This window comes from Dendrobates tinctorius, unplaced genomic scaffold (assembly GCF_039654945.1).
Source record: "Dendrobates tinctorius isolate UK_male_01 unplaced genomic scaffold, ASM3965494v1 ptg000213l, whole genome shotgun sequence".
In the NCBI taxonomy this organism is placed as follows: Eukaryota; Metazoa; Chordata; class Amphibia; order Anura; family Dendrobatidae; genus Dendrobates; species Dendrobates tinctorius.
The window spans coordinates 4,164,441-4,190,662 of record NW_027361880.1 but is presented as its reverse complement, the minus strand read 5'-3'; the positions used below and the strand labels follow the sequence as shown (position 1 = coordinate 4,190,662).

Genomic DNA, 26,222 nt, shown 5'->3' with positions numbered 1-26,222 from the left:
CTCCTTTTTTGCCCGGTTGGCATAATGGGCATCATGTTGGTCCCAGATTTCTGGCCGCTCCTGCACTAAGACAATCAGCATCTCCACATTGAGAAAATATGGCGCTATGACGCTGCCGGACTCCGTGGAGGCGTACTTCCTGGATGTCTGGAGCGTTTTTTGAGCTCATTTGCATGTCTAAGCTTCCTGATGATGGACTGGCCCATTTCCTGTCACCTGCCAAAAGACCTGCGTATTTCTTGCAAGTCACACGTGTGGTCCGTGTGTAATCCGTTTTTTTTGCGCACCCATAGACTTGCATTGGCTTACTACGGGCGTAGTACGCTGACAATCGCAGCATGCTGTGATTGGCACGGACCGTAGAATACGGGCGAGAATTATACGGCTGTTGGGAGCTGCCCCATAGAGAATCATTTGTCCGTGTGTAATGCGTGCTTTTAACGCCTCTCACTCGTCTGTATTCCTCTCTAGCGTGACGCCGGCCCAAGACACAGGTACGCCATCCAGGTACCGCATAAAGTGTACAGGATCAGCACCTAGGAGAGAGGGGAAGCAATGAGGTTCTGCACCACCTCCTTACACTGGTACTGCCAGAAGAGCAGTAACCCTCTACAAAGGAACTAATTTTGGAAGCTATACCCCTCAATGAATTCATTACAGGGTTGGTGAGCAGTACTTAACAGAATTTTATAACATTGTGATGTGAAAATGAAAAATTACTTTTTTTTTTAAGGGAAAATGTTACAGACCCAAATTTCTAATTTTCACAAAGAACAATAGGAGGACAATTACATAAACATTCAAAAAGCAATTTCTTCTGAATGGAGCAATATCTTATACGTTGCCATACACTTCTGTTTGGGCATATGGGTCGCCCGCCAGGGCCGTCGGGTACTCGGTACCGGGACGGTATCTCAGAGGGAAGTGTCACGGTAGCGGTGACCCGGTCCGTGGCCCTGGGCGTCCATGTGAAAGGGGATGGTGTTAAGCGTGGCTGATTAAAGTTTATAAGTGAATGATTCGTGACGCCACCTGTGGTTTCTGGTCAATTTGACCAGCGCTGCAGGGTTGCTTCTCTGGGACAGATGGTGTGGTGCAGCAATAATGTTGTAGCCCTCCACAGGTAGGGCTGTAGTCCCAGGGCAGTGTAAATGGGGAGATAGTGAGGAGAGTGTAACGGTGCAGTGTCAAGCACAGAGATGTAGCAGTGCTGAGTGGGTTGATGCAGGAATAAGCGGAGGACACCAGAGCATGTAGTTCCAAAGCTTTACTCATAGTCTGTTGTGCATACAGGTGCCTGCCTCAGTGCTGTGTCCTCCAGGTCAGGGGCCCAGCCAACCTCCAGGCAAGATGAAGTACTCCGTTCCAACACTCCGCCAACATATGCCTTCTCTGAACGTCTCCTTTCTAGCGCTTGTAATGAAGTACTTGTGGTTGTGTGTTAAACCCAAGTTCCTCCTTTAAGATGTTCCTTTGAACTCTACTTGTACGGCAGACAGCTGTAGCCTGCTTCGGGGACTCCTTGCTACCAAGCCCCGACTCACTCACGTTGCTGTTGTGCCCCCAAGTCTTGTGTGGGAGTAAAGTGGTGACAACTTCTATTCCTCCGGTGCTGCAGGACCATTAGTATCCATGCAACCTCGGGGACCGGACCCCGGCCATGCGCTTAGAACTTGAGGAAGGGTTCCACTCCGACCCTAGTCCTTAGTTCTCTTCTTCTCCTTAAGTTCCGTACAAATCTTTCTTCCTTATGGAGAATCAGGCTTTCTATATCTCTTTCCAGTGCCAGCAGCTCCAGGTCACAGGAGACTGCTGCAGCACCTCCCTCCATCCATCCCACTCAGGGGATCTTCTCTCTCAGACTGACCTAGTCCTAATATTCTCTCGCTCTCTTGTGCAACTAAGCTCCACCCACCTCCCAGCACTCTTCGTGTTCCAAGCAGAGAGTCACCAAAGGTGCTTTGCTACACTACTATGTTGTGTGGGATGCAGGTGTTGGAGCATGGTCAGGTGTCTCCACCTTACCTGGATGGTGGGGCACCACACCTCAGGACGAGGTGCAGCACCTCTGTGGCGACTGAACCCTCAGGGGCGCCACACATATGGTTGGACTCAGAAGAGGGAGAGCACTAATTGGCTTTTAGGAAGCAGAGTTTCCTGGAGTAGTTTGTGGGCACCATTAGCAGAGCCCCTAAGCTTACAAAACAGCAGAAAGCCTCAAAAAGTGGCCTTATTTTTCAAATTTCTCTCATGCAAAATTATCTAGGGGTGTAGTGACTATTTTAAAATGAATTTTGCAGCACAAAAGATGTAAATATGCTATTTTAGTTCCCAATATATAGTGCCCCACTAGTGCATTTGAAGATATGTAGGGGAGTGAATTGAACCATCCCCTTTAATGCCACCTCCTCTTTAAGGAGTTCTAATATAAGTATATTGTAAATGTTGTACAGAAATAATTATGCCCGGTACTGCTACACTATTGTGTATTACCCCCGTTCTCTTTGGTACTGCCACATTATATATGTTACCATGTTGTACATATTGTAATATATGGTGTTGTATTATGTTCTACATAAAAATTCATAGGTTAGGGTAAGCTGGTGCATCCTTCGGGTTCAAAAGTGGAGGGCACTATTAGTATAGAGTTTCTAGATATGGGTAAGTGTAGTTCTGTAGTGGGCCACTAGATGGGGGTATACTAGTGGGCCTTGTTAAGTATAGCTATAGGAACTTCACATAGGTTAACTGTAGGAGGAGCTGCTATGGGTTAAGCAAGTGTAGGAGACAGGAACAGTCCAGAAGGGAGAGCACACCCAAAGTGTATGGAGCAATATATGATGCCCATTATTCTGAAAGGAGCAATATATGGGCTCATTATACTGTACAGAGCAATATATGGGGCTCTTTATATTGTATGGAGCACTATATGAGGCTCATTATTCTGTATGGAGCAATATATGGGGCCATTATGGAGCAGTATATGGCCGCTCATTATACAGTACTGTATGGAGCAATATATGGGGCTCATTATACTGTATGGAGCAATATATAGGGCTCATTATACTGTATGGAGCAATATATGGGGTTCACTTTACTCTATGGAGCAATATATCGGGATCATTTTACTGTATGGAGCAATATATGATGCCCATTATTCTGAATGCAGCAATATATGGCGCTCATTATACTGTATGGAGCAATATATGGGACTCATTATACTGTAAGGAGCACTATATGGGGCTCATTATTATGTTTGGAGCAATATATGGGGCCATTATACTGTATGGAGAAATATATGGGGCTCTTTATATTGTAGGGCTCTTTATATTGTATGGAGCACTATATGAGGCTCATTATTCTGTATGGAGCAATATGTGGGGCCATTATACTGTATGGAGCAGTATATGGCCGCTCATTATACATTACTGTATGGAGCAATATATGGGGCTCATTATACTGTATGGAGTAATATATAGGGCTCATTATACTGTATGGAGCAATATATGGGGTTCATTTTACTTTATGGAGCAATATATGGGGATCATTTTACTGTATGGAGCAATATATGATGCCCATTATTCTGAATGGAGCAATATATGGTGCTCATTATATTGTATGGAGCAATATATGGGGCTCATTATACTGTATGGAGCACTATATGGGGTTCATTATTCTGTTTGGAGCAATATATGGGGCCATTATACTGTATGGAGCAATATATGGCTGCTAATGATACTGTATGGAGCAACTTATGAGGCTCATTGTACTGTATGAAGCACAATATCAATCTTATACTGTATGGAGAAACATATAGGGCTCATTATACTGTAAGGAAGACTATGTGGTGCCCATAATACTCTATGGAGGACTATGTGATTCCCATAAAACTGTAAGGAGTACTATGTGGTGCCTATAATACTGTATGGAGGACTATGTGGTGCTCATAATACTGCATAGAGGACTATAACTCTGGTCCCAAATGAAAACTTTTGAAGTCCCTCAGGGCATGCACTGTGAGCTGCGAAGATTTGCTGGTTCCTGAGCTATAATAGAATTTACAATAGATATCACTCATGTAATGTAAAAAGTGAAATCTATGACATTGTACTATACCTATATTTCTCTGTTTGCATCATGAATTGTGGTATGTTAAATGGACCCACTAAGACTCTTTTGCCCGGTGCCCACGAAAACCTGGAGCAGGCCCTGGACAATGGCATCAGAGGGGTTAAGTGCCCACGCACTAGCACCGATCGTGGACGTTACTGCAGGGTGTCAGCTATTATCTACAGCTGACATCCGCTGATGATTTTGCCGCCTATGCTAGTGAGCTGGGGCCATCGTCGTGCTGTACTTGTACAGCGGTCTACAGGAATGCACTTTTGCAGGGCCATACATGTATGGCGCATATCGTGGAGGGGTTAATACAGCCCTGATGGGAAGTTATGTTTACACGTTCAGGATCCATCACCTAAATCCACTGATATTCTGTATTCAATGCAAATGAGCAGCGTATTTCTAATCCCATTGGCCTGCAGAGAAGTGCATAATAATGACTACAATACGGATTTTAAAACTTTCTGCATGCTCATTATTAGCACACATTTTGCACAGAAAAGACCTGCATTAGCCCCTTTGATTGACCTAGGGACTAATCTTTATCTGGATCTGCTGGCATATCCGTGTCAGCTTAAGGGGTTACTGAAAAAGATGGCTCACCTCTAACAGGATGCAATGTGAGGGGCCAAGTGCAATGGTTACGTTTACTACCCAAAAAATCTCTGGGAAGCGAGCACTGTCAATCAGAAGCGGGGTAAGGGCCGCAGTATGCAAATGGTGCACCAAACTCTTGGCCATGCCATGGGTGCACAGAAACCTCCTCATTTGCATCCAAATTTGTCTTTATGTTCTCAGGCACTGTGCCAGTGACAGGTACAGTGCTAGTATGGCTGTTAAAGAGGCTAAGTCCCCTACAGCACTGTATAGGCCATATAAAATACATTTTTGGGGTGATGGAGTCCGCTTACCTACAAATAAAATTGTTCATTTATTTTTTCATACATTGAAATGGCACCTATAGAGCAGGTTGTTACAGATACCCCAAAGGTTAATTGTTTTTCTGATTTTTTTTCAAGGATTCGCAAGAAATATAACTTGAATACAGACAAAATGTGGCTACAGTATTTATTTTTTCTTATGTCTCTGTTTTTCTGCTTGTTTCTGCCTTTGTTTGCCAGCCTGTTTCTGTCTTTGCTTCTCTACTTGTCTCTGTCTTTCTCTTTGTCTTCTTCTCTCTTTTTCCCGCTCCATGCTTCTCTCTCTTTCTTTATGCCTCTCATTTTCCCGCTTTTTTTCCCGCTCCCTTATTTTATGTCGTTCCTTTTCGCGATCTCGATTGTTCTGAGCTCTGTATGCTGCACCTGCAACGGCTGCCGACAGGATCACATCTCCTTCCACCTTTTTGACCGCTTCTTCCTTTGGCTCTTGCTCAGGACTTTCCCTGTACTAGTAAGAGGACAATAATCAATTAATGTTGGTAATTGTAACTATAATCGTGGTCAAAAAAATTTTGAGACTGACCTAAATTTTGGTTTTCACAAAGTGTCCTGCTTCAGTGTTTTTCGGGCTTTAAGTCGGATGTTTCTATGGTTACGGAAGTACAATTATAAGTATTTCATGCGTTTTTGCACTGTTATTGACAAATGCATCAACCTTATGCAAAGCCTCATTATTTACTATGTTGACCCTTATTTTTCAAGGCTTCCGTCTTTCTCTCCGGCAGCTGGATATCAGCTTCTGGGCTAAATCCTGACTGATAACAACTGATTCTTGTCTAATCAGTGCTTGGAATTTATCACAAATTCTGTATTTTTGTTTGTCCTCCCGCTTTTTGAGGATTGACATATGAATGGCAGTAATTTTAGGCAAAAAAAAGAGAAAAAAAAAACACACATGAGTGGTGGAAGAATATTTTACTATTGGCATGACAGGACTCATGGCAGTGCTCACCTTTTCTTCTCTGGACAATTATTTTTCCAGATTTTCCAAACAGTTTGAAGGAGACTTCATCAGAGAAAATAACTTAATTTCAGTCTTCTGCAGTCACAACCCTATAATTACTGCTGAATGTCATTGTCCTTGTTGTTTTTCTTGGAGAGACGTGGCATCTTTGTTGACTTTTCTTGACGGGAAAGCTTCCAAAACTTTTGCTTCACTGTGAGTACAGATGCATTGACATCTGCCGAAATGCCTGCTGGATTCATGTCTGGAGTTGCTTTTTATCCAAGGGAGTAGAGTCACTCATAATTTTGCCTAAGTACAATGACATGAATAAATAACGGTATCTAAGCAGCTTCTCCCAAAGATCCAGGACAGGGTTGCCAACTTGATTTTGTTTTTTATGACAAGCTTCTCAAACAATCACGGATGGACATTTTTTATGGACACATTAGATGTAACTGCTTTTCTTTTTTGAAGACACTTCATTTGAGAAACCCAGTGCATGTTGGGATACTGAAACAAAGTGTCATCGGTGGTCACTGTCACAGCCTCTGCTCTCTCTCTCTGCGTCATCAAGGACCTTCAGGGACTGGGCTAGTTCCTGCGTGATGTACATTGAGCAATGTGCACAAAGACAGTGCGCTCTCTCTCCGGATCAGCAGTAACGAGGCGGCAACAGAGCAGAGCGCACTGTCAGTGCACTTTGTAAGATGAATACCCGGTGTGCAGAGACCCTTTGCAAGTGTCATCTTTGGAATCTTATGGAGTGCTTATAATTGTACTTCAATAACAATAGAAACATCAAACTAAGATCTAATAACAATGAAGCATCAAAGTTTGTGAAAACCAAAATTTGTGTCAGTCTCAAAACTTTTTTGACGACTTTAAGAACTAAATTCAATGTATATTTCACTTTTCAATATTTAGTTTAAGATATAGAGTAAGTCATTTAGGAAGTTATTAGTAGAAAAGAAAAACATATACAATGATCAGCACCAGATACAATATACAATAGTATCAATCCATCAAAATATTAACAAACAACATGTGTAAGTTATTACAAAAGGAACACAGAGGTGTCAGTTTTACAAAATTTAAAGACCCGTGCTATTAAATTTATGACCCATGTAGCCAAAAAGGGATTGTATCAAGATTGGAAGTTATCCGATATCCATAATATAGAGAATAACTTCACAATCGTTGGGGGTCCAACCGCACGTTTTCCTTATCAAGAAGATTATTATTATTATTATTATTTTTAAAGTCAGTAGATTTTGCTAACTCACCTGAGAGCAGCATGATGTAGGCAAAGAGACCCTGATTTCAACGATGTATCACTTAGTTTATTGTGTACAACAGTTCTGACACAAGAACTCACCAGACCTGGGAAAACTATCCCTACCAACACTAGGTCTGTGTGTACATGGTCTATTGACAGTGAGCTACTTATCACAGAAGGAGGATGAGTAGGGCTAGCAGTCATGAGCATCTCAGACCTGGCAAAGATAATGTCCTAGTGATAAAACCTTCAGTGTAAGTAAAAAGCACACAGTTTAATAAATGACACAATGTTGAATTAATTTCTACCTCATGCTGTCCTTAGATTACATAGCAAAAGCCTGCTGATAGATTTCCTTTAAAGCACCCTTAATCTTACGGTGCCCTAAATTTAAAAAGGGGTTACATACATATTAAATGCATATAATATATATCAAGAATACTATCTGTTAGCTTTGGCAGTTAGTAAATTGTTAGTAATTTGGGTTAGCGCCATTTCAGTGGAATGGTGGGAACCAAAGCCAAATTGTAGATTGTTGAAGAGTTTGTTGAATGAGAGGTGGAAGGAAAATTCAGTGTGGAGAGGCTGTTCAAGGAGGTTGGAGTCGAATGGAAACATAGCTGGACATAAAGGTTGGATCAAATGATGGCTTTTCAGAGTTGTCGTAATTGTGTGTTTGAAAGTGGATGGGAAGATATCAGAGGTTGATGATGAGTTGAAGAAATAGTCAGGGCTGGTATCATCATGGTGAAAATGTTGTGGAGGAGATGAGATGGGATAGGGTCAAGCTCACAAGTTGTGAGATGTGATTTGGAGAGAAAATTGTCATGCTGTTTTTCAGTGATGAGGAAAAAGAAGGTAATCGGGGAAGATCATTTGTCTGTTATGCAGAGAGGTTTTGGTGATAGAATATTAAAGCTTTGACTGATGCAATCGATTTTGTTAAGTAAAAAGGCAAAGTCAGGAATGAAGGAGTCGGAGGGGGCAGCAGTGGATGAAGAAAGGAATTAAGTGTTGAATAACTGTTTGGGATTATGGTATACAGAAGATATTACGATTGTGAAGTATTATATTCCTGTTTAGCAGAGGTAAGGGCAGACTTGAATATGAAAATTGCTTATTTGAAGGTGGTGAAGTCATTATGTGAGTGCTTTTTCTTCTGGTGCCACTCTGCAACACTGAATGTTTGCCACACGGTTTTTGTGAGGTTGGCTTTCCTGGGTTTTTTTTATTGATTTGTTGCCTTCTGCTATGCATGAGAGGGACAGCCAGATCAATAGCTGATGCATGGTAAAAGAGAGTCAGAAAGTCTATTAATGTCTATGTGTGAGGAGTTTCTGTAGCTATTTTGGTTATGAAGGGCACATCAATCTTATATGACATGCCCCCTGCTGTGCCCCATTTAAGTGGTTAAGGTTAGTGTCCCATGGTCTTTCTCCTCCCCTCCTGGTTTTCACCCAATGGTCAGTTTTCTCCTCCCATGTTCCCCTCTTTATAAATGCAGACCCTGCCTCTACCTGTCTCTCCTCACAGTTGTGGGACCCGAACGTTGCCCTGTCCTACCCTCCCTCCCCTTTTTTTATCTGTACAGTGTATTTCAGTTGTTATTGTTGGTTTAAGTCGCAGCTGCGGTCAATTGTTTTACCATGATGCTTTTTCCTGTACGAAGTCTGACTTACATCGGGGGTCCGGCTATTACATAACGATTCATACCTGTTTAACTGACCAATCGTGCCTTATTTGGGAGTTATGGTACCTATGCACTAAGCACATCTTTTTTGGCATGGACTGACATCCATCCATTAAAAGTAAGAGTTTGGCTAAAAATTGTGTGTTGTTTTATTTACATGGGATGTTTTGGATAAAGTATTGCTAGTTGGGTCTCAGCAGTCTTGGACAGTTGTAGAGGACAGGGATGAAAATGTAAGTGATGGTAAGATAGGGGAAGAGGACAAGCTATAATGTTAGATAGGGAATAGAAGCAGGTGAAGACGAAACTGTATTTATGGCAGGTTGTGGGGAACTATTGTGTAAGGCCAAAATATGAAGCAACTGAAAGAGTTTAGAGGATGCTAACTGGTGGAAGTCAATGGGGATGATGAAATCGCTCATGATGACAATGAGAATGTCAGTAGAGAGAAATTGTAGAAGAAAGGTGGAATTTGGTCAGTATATCAAAGCCATTTGGAGGTTAGAGTGTTTATTGCCAGGGTATGGAGTGTGGGTGAAGTGAAGGCCACCATAATACAGCACAGCAAGTATTAGCTGTGGAGGACCAGGACTGGTGAAGTGCAGTGAGGAGAAGTAGAGAGAGTCGGTAGGAGGAGAGTGGACAGATTGTTTTGTTTTTTCTTTTAAAAGTAGGGATTTAAGGTTCTGGAGCAGGATGACAAATTAGATCAAGTGGGGGTAAGAAATGAAGAAAAATGTTTATTTGTAGGGTGCTGGGGTTTGGGGATAGCGAAGGAGAGAAAGGACAAGGGGAGCAATAACTTTAAGGGTTTATACAAGCATGGTGAAAGAGTGTAATTGTGGCTTAATAAAAGTGAGATGCAGTTAGTAATTGGGTAATTGGTCTTACCTTCTGTTCATTTCTAGTGCTTTTCTGGTATATTTTTAATGAGCACCTAATCAACTGCACTGAAAAAGAGCTGCACACACAGAATACGAATAGGGAAAAACTTCCAGAATAAGAACACCGGGGCTCCCACCGATCCTGAGAACAAGGGTTCTTCTGAATGGAGCGGTGGTTAATAATGCACACCGCTTCATCAATTCTCTATGGGACCACTGGAGGTTGGTGAGTGCAGCTTTTGATTGGTCTTTGGTATTCCAATTAAAATTGAATAGAACAGAGGTGCGCATGATGGACCACCACTCTATTCACACCAGAGCCCCAGTCCTTGGGAACGGTGGGGGTTCAAGTAGTCAGACCCCCAGAGATCGGGAAATTATCCTCTATCCTATTTATAGGTGATAACTTTCAAAGTTGTAACAGCCCCTTTAAACCCAAAATCTAGTATACTGTACATGCTGTTCCCTGGTTTCAGCCAATTCAGGCTGGTAGTGGCTTTAGGATGTTCCAACATGATGACAAACAAGAGATTTAATCAGTTACATACATCATAAATAATATTTCCTGTTCTTTGTGAGCTGCAACTTTTATAACTCACCTTTAGGGTCAGTGGGCCTGGTTATTAAAGCCTTGTGCCTCAAGAAGGTATGGACATACCGTCGATGTAGCTAGTGCAGGGCCTGGAGGTGGTTGAGGGCCCTTGCAGGCAGGGGTGTACTGCCCATAGAGGCAGACCACACAGCTATTATGGGTGTCAAGCAGCACGGGGCCCCTCTCACTCCCACCCGTAATCATAAAGATACTCAGAGTCGGGGGGAGAGCACTGTGAAGATTGCAGGAATTCAAAAATTCAGGGGGTGTGTCATGCATGCCAGACTGATGACAGCGCTCACTGGCTGCCATCTCTGTCCTCCTGCATGGCGTGTCTCAATGATGAGTGTTCTCCTGTAGTCAGGGTGCCTGAGCCACACAGCACACTGGTGACATTAGTGGAGGAAGAGCAGGACTTGCAGTGGGTCTTCTGCTTCCTCCTCTGTTCCATTCCCAGCAGCATCTCATCACAGAAAAGAGGTAGGGGTGGAAAAGTTCAGTGCACAGGACAGCACCATAGCAGCAGGGAGCTGATGTCAGTCCTGTCTGCTGTGTCCCCATCCCCCACAGTGGTTTCTACAGCACTCTCCAGCTGATCTCTGAACTATGTGGCCGACCTCCTCTACTGCTCATCTGAACACCTGATATGATAGACTAGATGGTGGCCCGATTCTATCGCATCGGGTATTCTAGAGTCTCTGTTAAAATAAAAAATAGTGATATACTCACCTCCCGACGGCCTCCGGACGCTTTCTCTCCTCTCACCACACTCCCGGCATCTTCCGGTCCCAGTAATGCTTAACGTGAAACAACGCTGTTTATGTCGCGCTCTCGCGAGAGTGACGTCATCTCCGGCCCTTCTCGCTAAGCATTACTGGGACCGGAAGATGCCGGGAGCGTGGTGAGAGGAGGGACAGAGTCCGGGGGTCGTCGGAAGGTGAGTATATAACTTTTTTATTTTAACAGAGACTCTAGAATACCCGATGCGATAGAATCGGGCCACCATCCAGTGTATTATACTCCTGTTACACCCGGAGCTGCTGTCACTGTTCTGCTGTTACCTAATGTATTGTACTCCAGTTACAGCCAGAGCTGCAGTCACTGTTCTGCTGTTACCTAATGTATTGTACTCCAGTTACACCCAGAGCTGCTGTCACTGTTCTGCTGTTATCTAATATATTGTACTCCAGTTAATCCCAGAGCTGCAGTCACTGTTCTGCTTTTACCTAATGTATTGTAGTCCAGTTACACCCAGAGCTGCAATCACCATTCTGCTCTTACCTAATGTATTATACTCCTGTTACAGCCAGAGCTGCAGTCACTGTTCAGATCTTACCAAATGTATTGTACTCAAGTTACACCCAGAGCTGCAGTCACTATTCTGCTGTTACCTAATGTATTGTACTCTAGTTACTCCCAGAGCTGCTGTCACTGTTCTGCTGTTATCTAATGTATTGTACTCCAGTTAAACCCAGAGCTGCTGTCACTGTTCTGCTGTTATCTAATGTATTGTACTCCAGTTAATCCCAGACCTGCAGTCACTGTTCTGCTGTTACCTAATGTATTGTAGTCCAGTTACACCCAGAGCTGCAGTCACTGTTCTGCTGTTAACTAATGTAGTGTACTCCAGTTACACCCAGATCTGCAGTCACTGTTCTGCTGTTATATAATGTATTGTACTCCAGTTAAACCCAGAGCTGCTGTCACTGTTCTGCTGTTATCTAATGTATTGTACTCCAGTTAATCCCAGACCTGCAGTCACTGTTCTGCTTTTACCTAATGTATTGTAGTCCAGTTACACCCAGAGCTGCAGTCACCATTCTGCTCTTACCTAATGTATTATACTCCTGTTACAGCCAGAGTGCAGTCACTGTTCAGATCTTACCAAATGTATTGTACTCAAGTTACACCCAGAGCTGCAGTCACTGTTCTGCTTTTACCTAATGTATTGTAGTCCAGTTACACCCAGATCTGCAGTCACTGTTCTGCTCTTACCTAATGTATTGTACTCCAGTTACACCCAGAGCTGCATTCACTTTTCTGCTGTCACCTAATGTATTGTACGCAAGTAACACCCAGAGCTGCAGTCACTGTTCTACTGTTACCTAATTACCTAATGTATTGTACTTCAGAATAGGTACAGGACTGTGCCTGTGTAATGAGCAACGCAGCAGTGATGCCTTTAACGGCTGTAATGTGCCTGTACAATAAGCAATGCGGCTGTGTTGCCACGACGACTAAGCAACTGTCGCTGATTGGTCGCAGCCTAACTGCCGTGACCAATCAGCAAGGTGGGATTTCCATTACAGACAGACAGACAGAATTAGACAATTATATAGTAGATTAGTTCATGTGTGTATGTAGAAGTATATATGTGGATAAGAAAACAGTAGAACCCAGCACCAGGGCCAAGACACCGGTCACAATGTACCTTGCTTGACAGCTTCTCAGGAGTTCGGTAAGATGGTGGTAATCCGGGTGCATGCCGGATATAAAGTGCAATGAGAATGTCCAATAGAAAGAAAAGGCAGCACTCACCATACCGGTCGTCTTTCTTTAATCAAAGCGGATTAACACATAGCGGCGTGGGAGAAGAGGTGGAGACAACGACAGGACAATGTATATAATGATGATGCATATATGTGTGTGTATGTACAGTGGCATGTGAAAGTTTGGGCACTCCTGGTCAAAATTATTGTTATTCTGAAGAGTTAAGCAAGCTGAAGATGAAATGATCTCTAAAAGCGCTAAAATTAAGGATGACACATTTCCTTTGTATTTTAGGCAAATATATATACTGCTCAAAAAATAAAGGGAACACTATTCCATTTGCAACAGGCTGTTTGTGTTCCCTTCATTTCTTTGAGCAGTACATATATATATATATATACAGTATATATATATATATATATATATATATACACATATTCATATTCATCTTTTTCCCTTTAAAAATTACAAAAAAGTAAAATGGTAGATGCAAAATTTTGGGCACCCTGCTTGGTTAGTACCTAGTATCAGTCCCTTTTGAAAGTATCACAGCTTGTAAGCACTTTTTGTAGCCAGCAAAGAGTCTTTCAATTCTTGCTTGAGGGACTTCATCCATTCTTCTGTGGAAAATTCTTCCAGTTCTGTGAGATTCATGCGTCGTCTTGCATGCACTGCTAATTTGAAGTCTATCTACAGATTTTCAATGATGTTCAGATCACGGGACTGTGAGGGCCATTGTAAAACCTTCAGCTTGTGCTTTTTGAGGTAGTCTATTGTGGAATTTGATGTGTGTTTGGGATCATTATCCATTTGTAGAAGCCATCCTCTCTTCAGCTTTTTTACAGGTGGTGTTATGTTTGCATCAAGAATTTGTTGAAATTTCATTGAATCATTTCTTCTTTCTACCCTTGAATTGTTTCCCATACCATTGGCTGCAACACAACCCCAAAGCATTATTGATTTACCCCCATGCTTAATGGTTGACCAGATTTTCTTTTCCTGAAATTATGTGCTTTTTATCTCCACGCATACCTTTGATCATTGTGGCCAAATAGATCTATTTTAACCTCATCGGTCCACAAGTCTTATTTACAGAATGCATCAGGCTTGTTTAGAAGTTGTTTTACATACTAATGATGCTGAATTTTATGGTGATAACGCCGAAGAGGTTTTCGTCTTATGACTCTTCCATGAAGGCCATATTTCTGCAGGCGTCTCTGAACAGTAGAATAATGTACCACAACACTAGAGTCTGCTAAATCTATCTCAAGATCTTTTGCAGTCAAGCGGGAGTTCCAATTTGCCACTCTAGCAATCCTATGATCAGATCTCACTGAAATTTTGCTTGGTCTTACAGACCTTATCTTGACATCCACTGTTCCTGTTAACTGCCATTTCTTAATTGCATTTCAAACTGAGGAAAGGGCAACTTGAAAATGCTTTGATATCTTATTGCCTTCTCCTGCTTTGTGGGGCTCCAGCATTTTTATTTTCAGAGTGCTAGGAATCTGCTTAGAAGAACCCATGACTGCAGTTTTTGGCACAGGGTTAAAGGAGGCTGGGTTTTTATAAAGCTGGGAAATGTGCATCACCTGGTCTTTTCTAATGATGATAGTGAAGAAACAATAACCATAATAGGCTCATTAAGGTCTGAAACCTTGGTCAAAGTTACATAAGCACACAAATCTCCAAGGGTGCCCAAACTTTTGCATTGGCCCATTTTCCTTTTTGTAATTTTCAAAATGTAAAACTTGACAATATGAATATATATATATATATATATATATATATATTTGCCTAAAATACAAAGGAAATGTGTCATCTTTAACTTTAGGCCCTTTAGAGATCATTTCATATTCAACTTACTTAACTGTTCACAATAACAGTAATTTTGACCAGAGGTGGCCAAACATTCCATGTATATGTATGTGTGCTTGTATATATTTTTATATATGTGTCTGTGTGTGTGCTTGTATATGTTTTTATGTATGTTTGGGTATGCATATACAGTGGGGCAAAAAAGTATTTAGTCAGTCAGCAATAGTGCAAGTTCCACCACTTAAAAAGATGAGAGGCGTCTGTAATTTACATCATAGGTAGACCTCAACTATGGGAGACAAACTGAGAAAAAAAAATCCAGAAAATCACATTGTCTGTTTTTTTTCCATTTTATTTGCATATTATGGTGGAAAATAAGTATTTGGTCAGAAACAAGCAATCAAGATTTCTGGCTCTCACAGACCTGTAACTTCTTCTTTAAGAGTCTCCTCTTTCCTCCACTCATTACCTGTAGTAATGGCACCTGTTTAAACTTGTTATCAGTATAAAAAGACACCTGTGCACACCCTCAAACAGTCTCACTCCAAACTCCACTATGGTGAAGACCAAAGAGTTGTCAAAGGACACCAGAAACAAAATTGTAGCCCTGCACCAGGCTGGGAAGACTGAATCTGCAATAGCCAACCAGCTTGGAGTGAAGAAATCAACTGTGGGAGCAATAATTAGAAAATGGAAGACATACAAGACCACTGATAATCTCCCTCGATCTGGTGCTCCACGCAAAATCCCACCCCGTGGGGTCAGAATGATCACAAGAACGGTGAGCAAAAATCCCAGAACCACGCGGGGGGACCTAGTGAATGAACTGCAGAGAGCTGGGTCCAATGTAACAAGGCCTACCATAAGTAACACACTACGCCACCATTTACTCAGATCCTGCAGTGCCAGACGTGTCCCACTGCTTAAGCCTGTACATGTCCGGGCCCGTCTGAAGTTTGCTAGAGAGCATTTGGATGATCCAGAGGAGTTTTGGGAGAATGTCCTATGGTCTGATGAAACCAAACTGGAACTGTTTGGTAGAAACACCACTTGTCGTGTTTGGAGGAAAAAGAATACTGAGTTGCATCCATCAAACACCATACCTACTGTAAAGCATGGTGGTGGAAACATCATGCTTTGGGGCTGTTTCTCTGCAAAGGGGCCAGGACGACTGATCCGGGTACATGAAAGAATGAATGGGGCCATGTATCGTGAGATTTTGAGTGCAAACCTCCTTCCATCAGCAAGGGCATTGAAGATGAAACGTGGCTGGGTCTTTCAACATGACAATGATCCAGAGCACACCGCCAGGGCAACGAAGGAGTGGCTTCGTAAGAAGCATTTCAAGGTCCTGGAGTGGCCTAGCCAGTCTCCAGATCTCAACCCTATAGAAAACCTTTGGAGGGAGTTGAAAGTCCGTGTTGCCAAGCGAAAAGCCAAAAACATCACTGCTCTAGAGGAGATCTGCATGGAGGAATGGGCCAACATACCAACAACAGTGTGTGGCAACCTTGTGAAGACTTACAGAAAACGTTTGACCTCTGTCATTGCCAACAAAGGATATATCACAAAGTATTGAGATGAAATTTTGTTTCTGACCAAATACTTATTTTCCACCATAATATGCAAATAAAATGAAAAAAAAACAGACAATGTGATTTTCTGGATTTTTTTTTCTGTTTGTCTCCCATAGTTGAGGTCTACCTATGATGTAAATTACAGACGCCTCTCATCTTTTTAAGTGGTGGAACTTGCACTATTGCTGACTGACTAAATACTTTTTTGCCCCACTGTATGTGTGGGTATGTATGTACGATATTTGTGTATGTATGTGTGTGTATGTACAGTACAGTCATGGCCAAAAGTTTAGAGAATGACACAAATATTATATTTTCACATGATCTGCTGCCCTCTGGTTGTTATGTGTGTTTGTCAGATGTTTTTATCACATACAGAAATATAATTGCAATCATATTATGAGTAACAAAAGGTTATATTGACAGTTAGGGTATGTGCACACGCTGCGGATTCCGCTGCATTTCCGCAGCGGTTTTGGCCGCTGCGGACCCGCAGCAGTTTTAGCTGCGGTGTACAGTACCATTCAAATGAATGGTAAAAAAAAAACGCTGTGTAGACGTTGCGGAAAAATCCGCGCGGATTTGCTGCGGTTTTGAAACCGCAGAAAGAAGTGACATGTCAATTCTTTCTGCGGAATCCGCAGCGGGTTCCTATCTCCACCATTGTGGAGATGGTGAATCCGCAGGACCAAACCACAGGCAAAACCGCAGATAATCCGCAGGTCTTTTGACCTGCGGTTTATCTGCGGTTTTTGCAAAATCCGTGCGGATTAATCCGCAGCGGATTCCGCAGCGTCTGCACACACCCTTAGAATGAGTTAATGCAACAAGTCAATATTTGCAGTGTTGACCCTTCAGGACCTCAGCAATTCTCCCTGGCATGCTCTCAATCAACTTCTGGATCAAATCCTGACTGATAGCAGTCCATTCTTGCAAAATCAATGCTTTTATTTTGTCTGAAATTGAAGGTTTTTGTTTGTCCACCCGTCTCTTGATGATTGACCACAAGTTCTCAATGGGATTAAGATCTGGGGAGTTTCCAGGCCATGGTCCCAAAATCTCTATGTTTTGTTCCCTGAGCCATTTAGTTATCACCTTTGCTTTATGGCAAGGTGCTCCATCGTGTTGAAAAAGGCATTGTTGATCGCCAAACTGCTCTTGGACGGTTGGGAGAAGTTGCTCTTGGAGGACATTCTGGTACCATTCTTTATTCATGGCTGTGTTTTTAGGCAAGACTGAGAGAGAGCCCATTCCCTTGGCTGAGAAACCACCCCACACATGAATGGTTTCAGGATGCTTGACAGTTGGCATGAGACAAGACTGGTAGTAGCGCTCACCTGGTCTTCTCCGAATAAGCCGTTTTCCAGATTTCCCAAACAATCGAAAAGGGGATTCATCAGAGAAAATGACTTTACCCCAGTCCTCAGCAGTCCACTCCCTGTACCTCTTGCAGAATATCAGTCTGTCCATGATGTTTTTTCTGGAGAGAAGTGGCTTCTATGCTGTCTTCTTTGAGACCAGGCCTTGCTCCAAGAGTCTCCGCCTCACAGTGCGTGCAGATGCACTCACACCTGCCTGCTGCCATTCCTGAGCAAGCTCTGCACTGCTGGTAGCCCGATCCCGCAGCAGAAACACTTTTAAGAGACTGTCCTGGCGCTTGCTGGTCTTTCTTGGGCGCCCTGGAGCCTTTTTGGCAACAAGGGAACCTCTCTCCTTGAAGTTCTTGATGATGCGATAGATTGTTGACTGAGGTGCAATCTTTCTAGCTGCGATACTCTTCCCTGTTAGGCCATTTTTGTGCAGTGCAATGATGACTGCACATGTTTCTTTAGATAACCATGGTTAACAGAAGAGAAACAATGATGCCAAGCACCAGCCTCCTTTTAAAGTGTCCAGTGGTGTCAATCTTACTTAATCATGACAGATTGATCTCCAGCCCTGTCCTCATCAACACCCACACCTGTATTAATGGAGCAATCACTGAAACGATGTTAGCTGGTCCTTTTAAGGCAGGGCTGGAATGATGTTGAAATGTGTTTTGGGGGATAAAGTTAATTTTCTAGGCAAATATTGACTTTGCAAGTAATTGCTGTTAAGCTGATCACTCTTTATAACATTCTGGTGTATATGCAAATTGCCATTAGAAAAAATTAAGCAGTAGACTTTGTAAAAATTAATATTTTTGTCATTCTCTAAACTTTTGGCCATGACTGGATATGTGTATTTATGTACGGTATATGTGTGCGTATCTGTGTGTATGTATGGTATATGTATGTGTATCTGTGTGTATGTACGTACGGTATACGGGTGTATATGTGTATGTATGTATGGCATATGTGTTTATTTGGGTGTGTATGTACGGTATATGTCTGAGTATGTACGGTATCTGTGTGTATGTGTATGTATGTATGTACTGTGTGTGTGTGTGTGTGTGAACACATTTGTTTTAGATTCATATATGATACTGTAATTGTAAAGAATAGGAGAATCAACCTGGCTTTTTAAAGGGTTAGTCACCAAATAATTAATTTATCCCCGATCCATTGGTTTGTGGATAACTTGCTGATCACTGAGGATTTGACCACTTGGCCCCACCAGAGATTCTGAGAACAGGGGTCTGCAGTCAAGCGGGAGTTCCGATTTGCCACTCTAACAATCCTATGATCAGCTCTCACTGAATGTTGCTTTGTCTTACAGACCTTATGTTGACATCCACTGTTCCTGTTAACTGCCATTTCTTAATTACATTTCAAACTGAGGAAAGGGCAACTTGAAAATGCTTTGATATCTTATTGCCTTCTCCTGCTTTGTGGTGCTCCAGCATTTTTATTTTCAGAGCTCCTGAATGGAGCAGAGTTGTGTATACTCGGCTTCTGCTCTATTCATTATCCATAGAGTTGCGCTCAGTTTTTTCCCTCAATTTCGTAGACAATGAATAAAGTCGTGCCCTACTATATACCATAATACCATATACCATAATATATACATGGTCGGGCTCAGCAGTTATCATGTAATCACGAGGATGTGTTTTGCACCCTTGCTGGCATGTGTCAGCCACATCTTGCAGTGTTCTATTCACTGACATAGCTGACACACTGGGTGTCACCTGACTGCGAATATGACTGCACTGGAACCAGTAGAACCGAAGAACTGATTCCTAAAGAATATATATATATACACTGTATACAGTATAATACACACACAGTATATAGGGCAGTAATAATGAGTGCAATGTGGTCTGTTGCTAGTAGCCTGAGGCTCCGGGGGTCCCATTGCCAGATTGCCATCAACACCCGCGATTCAGGCAGAGAGGGTGCCCCAGATACATTTCTTGCACAGGGGCCTGTCAATGTCCGCCCCTAGTCTCAAATCCAAAGTACAATTATTCAGCAACTCAAAAAGTTTCAGATTTGATCTCCATAACTTATAATATGTCAGACATATGGGTCTCTAGCATTCATTTGTACACATTCACTGGTTATAGTTGCTGTTTACAAACCCTCTGCAGACTGTACTATGAAGTTTACATAAGAAGTTATATTTGTTGGGAGGAGATTACTATCAAATCATTATTAGGTATTTCACCCGTGGGCCTCACAGTATAGCAGAAGGCCGGTCCATTTTTTTCTTGGCAGCCTGAAAAACATCATCTCACACTTCATACAAGGTAGAGATGTGAGGACATTGGATTTTTGCCTCCAGTCACAGGTATGTATACAATCTCACAAGGCGCTGACTTGCTGCTGCGTGCACTGCTCACAAGCCAAGTAATTCTACAAGTATGCTTATGTACGCAGATGGCTGAATTAATACAACTGCAAATCCTTCTGAAACAATAAGTCATTTGCGGAAGTGAAGACCAAAGGGACAATGTCACTCACCTCATCCTCTGAATCAGTCTCTGGACGCAGACAACTGCAACCACTCATCCTCGATGACTTGGACAACTTTTCACCAAGCAAACCTTAGATCAGCAGACGCCTTCACTGTACAGGGGAGTGTAGCACACACCTCATCCACATTGGAAGGGTGTGGGAGACTTGTTAATCCTGCTGATGTCAACTTGGCAACTATTGATGAAGACTCCACATAAGATGATGGGCAAGCCCTATGGATACATGGAGACAGGGACTTTTATAGAGTTTACCACACCCATTGTCATTCCTGTGCTTGTGTTTCTTGTGCAATCTCAACTAACAATCTCTTGGTGAACTCTATAATTAAGCATACGCACTGCATACACTGATCTGATTTATTTCTGTGGTTTATAAATGTGAACACTTAACAATTTACACAGATGACATGTTTAAACATTTGCCTCTATTGCCATTGTCAATGAAAAATAAAGTTGACATGTCATATCTATGTTATCAGGATATCATTATGATCTACTATGATTTCATGGCTAAAGCGGTTGGCCCACTATTACATCTCTTGGTGGTAGACATTGCCCTGCCATGGATCTAACCACTTAAATTCTGTATTTAGGGGCAGCTGTGTATGCAGCAGGTTCCGCCTGTGAATCTGTTGTCCATGTTCTTCACATATCAGAAGGTGAATATGAGTACCTGTACATTGGTGGAGTATATCGATCACATAGTGTGTCCTTTACTTGACAAGTAAGCTGCTTTGAAACCATAGCCCAAAATTCTAATGTAAAACTGTCTGAAATATTGCACAAAAATGTGGTGACTACTGCAGTTATTACACCAGTCTAAACAACTTTTTAAAAATTTGGCAGAGTTTTAAAAGCACCATAAAAGCAGCGCACATTACAACCGAAATGTTCTCCTGTCAATGATGAAATGCATTTCAAGAACTACATTGCAAAACGGCTGCAAAAACTTAGAGGATGGGTGGCAAGACCATTTTTTATTATTATTATTATTATTATTATTATTTATTTATTTATATAGCACCATTGAGTCCATGGTGCTGTACATGAAAAGGGGTTACATACAAATTACAGATATCACTTACAGTAAACAAACTAACAATGACAGACTGATACAGAGGGGAGAGAGGACCCTGCCCTTTCAGGCTTACATTCTACAGGATGGTGGGGAAGGGGACAGTAGGTTGGTGGGTTGCAGCAGTTCTGGTGTTGGTTGAGGTGATATCACCGGTAGTGGTGAGAGAGAAGGAGGTAGCGGGGTCATTGCAGGCTGTAGGCTTTCTTGAAGAGGTGGGTTTTCAGGTTCCGTCTAAAGGATCCAAATGTGGTTGCTAGTCGGACTTGTTGGGGCAAAGAATTCCAGAGAATAGGGGCTATTCGGGAGAAGTCTTGGAGGCGGTTGGGTGAGGAGCGAATAAGTGTGGAGGACAGAAGGAGGTCATGTAAAACTGTTGAGGTCCACTAACCAAACTGCAGTGCAAAATAATTTTCTAGGGGAATGACGCTCTCAATAAAGAAGCCAATTTTCTAGGGGAATGACGCTCTCAATAAAGAGGCCAATTTTCTAGGGGAATGACGCTCTCAATAAAGAGACCAATTTTCTAGGGGAATGACGCTCTCAATAAAGAAGCCAATTTTGCAGGGGAATGACGCTCTCAATAAAGAAGCCAATTTTCTAGGGGAATGACCCTCTCAATAAAGAGGCCAATTTTCTAGGGGAATGACGCTCTCAATAAAGAGGCCAATTTTCTAGGGGAATGGCACTCTCAATAAAGAAGCCAATTTTGCAGGGGAATGACGCTCTCAATAAAGAAGCCAATTTTCTAGGGGAACGACGCTCTTAATAAAGATGCCAATATAAAGACAAAATAGTGGAGTCTGTCACAGAAAAATCTGTAGGTGGGTTTGGTCTTCTCAAAAATATGGTCTTTTGGCAAAGTTGGACACTTTAGTTTGCTAATAAGGTTGCATAGATAATTGTAAAAGTATTTGAATTACTGAATATATTTAATAAATCCTATTTTAGACTAATCACATCTCAGGCAATTTCAGATGATGACCCTACTTATAAAATCTGCTAACAGCTTTGCAACTCCAGTTCTCAATTCTACCATTCTTCAGAAGAGTTTAAATACTGGCCAGAAAATAAAGTGTAAAAGTAGTCTTAGCTCAATTTATATCCAGTCTAATCCGTACGTCCATTCCGTATAGTTGCAAATTCTCAAATTTTCATTAATTGCCCTATTCAGCAAACAATTCCAACACCATCAGTATGCATACGTTTCTAAAAGTCATAGCTTACCTGGTATAGAGGAAATCTATCCTGACAATGGATGGAAAAAAATTGGTGAAACTATATGAGTAGAGCCAACAAGGTAAAGAACAAGATTGAGCAACTGTAGAACAATGAGAATAAGGAAGCTATAGAAGATGAACAGCAGGCAGAGGAGAAAGTGCTCACCATAGTAAATGAGACAAATAGTTCGAATATAGACTAGCTTCGCCACTACCAATGTCTGTCACAAAGTCTACATGTCTTTTACTCACGGCTTAGAAGTTGCAGGTATGATATCCAATATGTAAGTGAAGAGCTTCAGCCCTATATCCTGTGCTCATCATTTCCTCAAATATAACTTCCTTGCATCACAATAATGGGCTTCTCTCCAAGTTTCCAGTCATGTCAGGACAGGAGCAGTGTTACATTGTCTATTGCATGGGTGTGCGTAGTCCTGAAACAACTGACAGTATCTTCTAAATGAGATATCGTAAGACAGGGCAAATTATATAAATGTTTGGGTTTACATAACTCTGCAGACATTCAAATTGCTGCTAGACCACTGTCAAGTTCTCGTAATTGAAAATGTGAAACTCCTACAACTATAAATTCCCCCCTCCAGCTACGAAGCTCATTTTGCATTGTGCTAACAAAAACATTTCTATTTTCTGTATATCAAAAAATCCTAAAACATTAATCAATTATCTGTTGTCGAAATGAAAGGAATCATGAAAAGCTGCATTGAAGAATCCAGGCTGTGATTGCTCCAAGGCCACATGGAACTTGTCCTGGATTTTGCTGGATGATAAGGAATTAGAAGAGAACACTGGTCCCCGATTTATGTAGGTTTTTATTCAAAGTCAATGTGCAAAGTGTAAAAAAGTAAAGTACAAGGTCTAATAGATCATCTAAAACCAGAACTGTGTGGGAAGGTGGTATAAGGATCAGTCTATATGAAAGGGGCAAGAGGAGCAGTCTGTGCATAGGTGGTTGGCATGATGGAACAATCTGTGTGAGAAGGTGGGCAGTGGGGGCAGTCTGTGTAACAAAGGTGGGCATGGGGAATAGCTTGTGTAGCAGAAGGGACATGAGCAGAGGTCTGTGCAGCTGAGGAACAATCCGTGAGAGAGAGGGGAGCCATGGAAATAGTCTTTAAAAGGGATATGGGGGACCATAGGAGTAGCTTTAAAATAGGACATTAGGGCATTAGACGTCATTGTAATGGAGAGAAACATAGGGTGCAGTATGTGTGAGCATGGGCGTAGTCTGTGATAGAGCTGAGGCATAAGAAGCACTCTGCGATAAGGGGTGACATGGGGAGAAGTCTGTGATAGAAGGGTGACACTGGGTGGCAGTCTGTTTAAGAAGGGGGGATCTCTGTCCATTCTAGTCTAATCACTTTTGCTCCAAGCCCAAAGCTAGATTTTGAAGGGAGAGGTAAAACAAACGACAGCAGGAATACAACAATAATCCTTTTTTAAAATAATCCTTTAATACTGACATTAATCCATTTCCGACCTTAGATCACCAGACATGGAGACATTAACATGTAATGACCAGAGGTCCGAATAAGATCCAGTGGGTCACAAACTGAGACTGAGGCAGAAATACGAAAAGAGTCTTTACTCAAACAGCAGATAAAGTAGAACTTAGTATATGGAAGAAACAGATTGAAATACCCTTATAAGTACACTCACTTAGCCGGAGCTGAAATCACTATGCCAATCCAAGGTTCCCTGAAGAGTGTATTACACAGGGATTTGAAATAAATTTACCTATCAGAAAGATCAGTTCAGGTACTCAGAGAACAGGGGTAAATTGAATGTAGTGATATCAAAGGACCCCCTGGAATGGCACACTGAGCATAACGTACACAAATCTTCCATAACAATACATATACAGTAAATATAATACAAAGGTCCTTAAGCGCTTCTGTGGTGCCCCTGAGGCTCAGTCGCCACAGAGATACTGAACCTTCTCCTACGGTGTAGTGCCCCACCATCCGGGTAAGGTGGGAACTCTGTTGTGAATTCATTTTCCCCTTCACCGTCGATGTCTGATGAACTCCCTCTTCTGGTGAAGGAAGGTAGTGAGGCTGATTACCAAACACCTGATCTGGTAGATGATGACTGGGTAACAGGAATTTCTGACTGGATATAAGGCAGCTGACGCCCTTCTGAGTCGCTGGTGATTTTTCTGCTGGATTCTTGGAGACCAGTCTGATTCCTGCTTCCCAAAGATAAGTTCAATAGCAGAGTCAAAACTTATTAGTTTTGCTTTGTTTACCTTGTTTTTTGGAGTTCAGCCATCCCCGGTCGGGGGTGTGCTGAGTTCCATTTTTGTCTCTGATCAGTTTGTCTCTTTGCTCTGTCTTCAGAATTTACCTGAGTGCTGATATAGTCTTTTTGAAGTCCTAGCGACTTCAGGGCCTGTTTTTCCTATCAGACGGTTGGGACATTTTTTGGTAGGGTTTTTGCGGATTGCAGACAGCAGCTTTTCTATCCTGTCCTTTTTAGTTAGCTTGGGCCCCATCGTTTGCTCAACCTATCTTTCTATCTGTGTTAGTGTTTTCATCTTGCTTCACCGTCATTATATGTTGGGGGCTGCCTATTGCTTTGGGGTCTGCTCTGGGGCAGTTTAGATTTCCCCTTTCTTTCTTTAGGCCTATTTAGTTCTCCGGCTGTGATCGAGGGGTCTAGGGCATCCTAGGAACCCCCCACGGCTACTGTTAGTTGTTGTGGATAGGATCAGGGGTCTGCAATCCGATAGCTACCAACCTCTCCGGTTTTCTGGACTTAGCTTGTATTTTTGTTTTTTCCTCCTTCGGTGACTCATTCATAACAGAATCACCAGCCATACCGCAGATCCTAGGGTACTCAATAGCAGGAAAGAATTGTAAAAAAAAAAAAGAGTTTGTCAGAATTTTTTTTTTTTTGTGTATATTTTTTCCTCTATGTCTCTGAGGCCGTAGGGGGAATTTTTTTTTTCTTTCTCAATGGAGATGAAGCAATTGTCTGATCGTGTGGAGCAGCTCACTGCTGAAGTGCGGGGAATTTCCACCTATCTTGCTCATTCACATGCTGCTGAACCAAAGATCCCTACTCCTGATGTGTTTTTTGGGGATCGGTCTAAATTTTGGAATTTTAAGAATTGTAAATTATTTTTTGCCTTGAAGCCTAACTCATCGGGGAGCTCCACGCAGCAGGTTAAAATTGTCATCTCTGCTGCGCGGCGATCCCCAGGATTGGGCGTTTTCTTTGAAACCTGATGATCCTATTCTTACTAATGTGAATGCATTTTTTCAAGCCTTGGGGTTGTTGTATGATGAACCTAATGTTATTGATCAGGCTGAAAAGGCCCTGTTGGCATTGAGCCAGGGTCGGGATTCTGCAGAGTTGTACTGTCAAAAATTCCGAAAATGGGCGGTTCTTACTACCTGGAATGATGGTGCCTTGGCAGCTCTCTTTCGGAAGGGTTTGTCAGAGACCATAAAGGATACTATGGTGGGATTTCCTGTTCCCTCTGGTCTTGACGATTCTATGTCATTAGCCATTCAGGTTGATCGGCGTTTGCGTGAACGCAAAACCGCACGAGAGGTGTTGCCACCTGTTGAACAAATGTCTGAACCTATACAATGTGATAGAGTTTTGTCTAGGGCGCAACGTCAGGAGTTCAGAAGGCGTAATGAGCTGTGTTTCTTCTGTGGTGATGCCTCGCAT

General features: G+C 42.2%; 1 long non-coding RNA gene across 3 annotated transcripts; it reads right to left on the bottom strand.

The window, feature by feature from the left end:
- Positions 1–5,173: 5,173 nt before the first annotated feature.
- Positions 5,174–22,921, bottom strand: LOC141058595 (uncharacterized). Of its 3 annotated transcripts, none has more exons than XR_012222263.1 (3): positions 22,776–22,921; positions 20,215–20,441; positions 5,174–5,508 (listed from the first exon to the last, which is right to left on the bottom strand). It is a non-coding gene; the product is annotated as an uncharacterized lncRNA (long non-coding RNA). The 3 variants fall into 3 exon arrangements; XR_012222264.1 differs by having other exon boundaries at positions 22,690–22,791; XR_012222265.1 differs by lacking the exon at positions 22,776–22,921 and adding an exon at positions 22,531–22,548.
- Between the last annotated feature and the right edge of the window lie 3,301 nt (positions 22,922–26,222).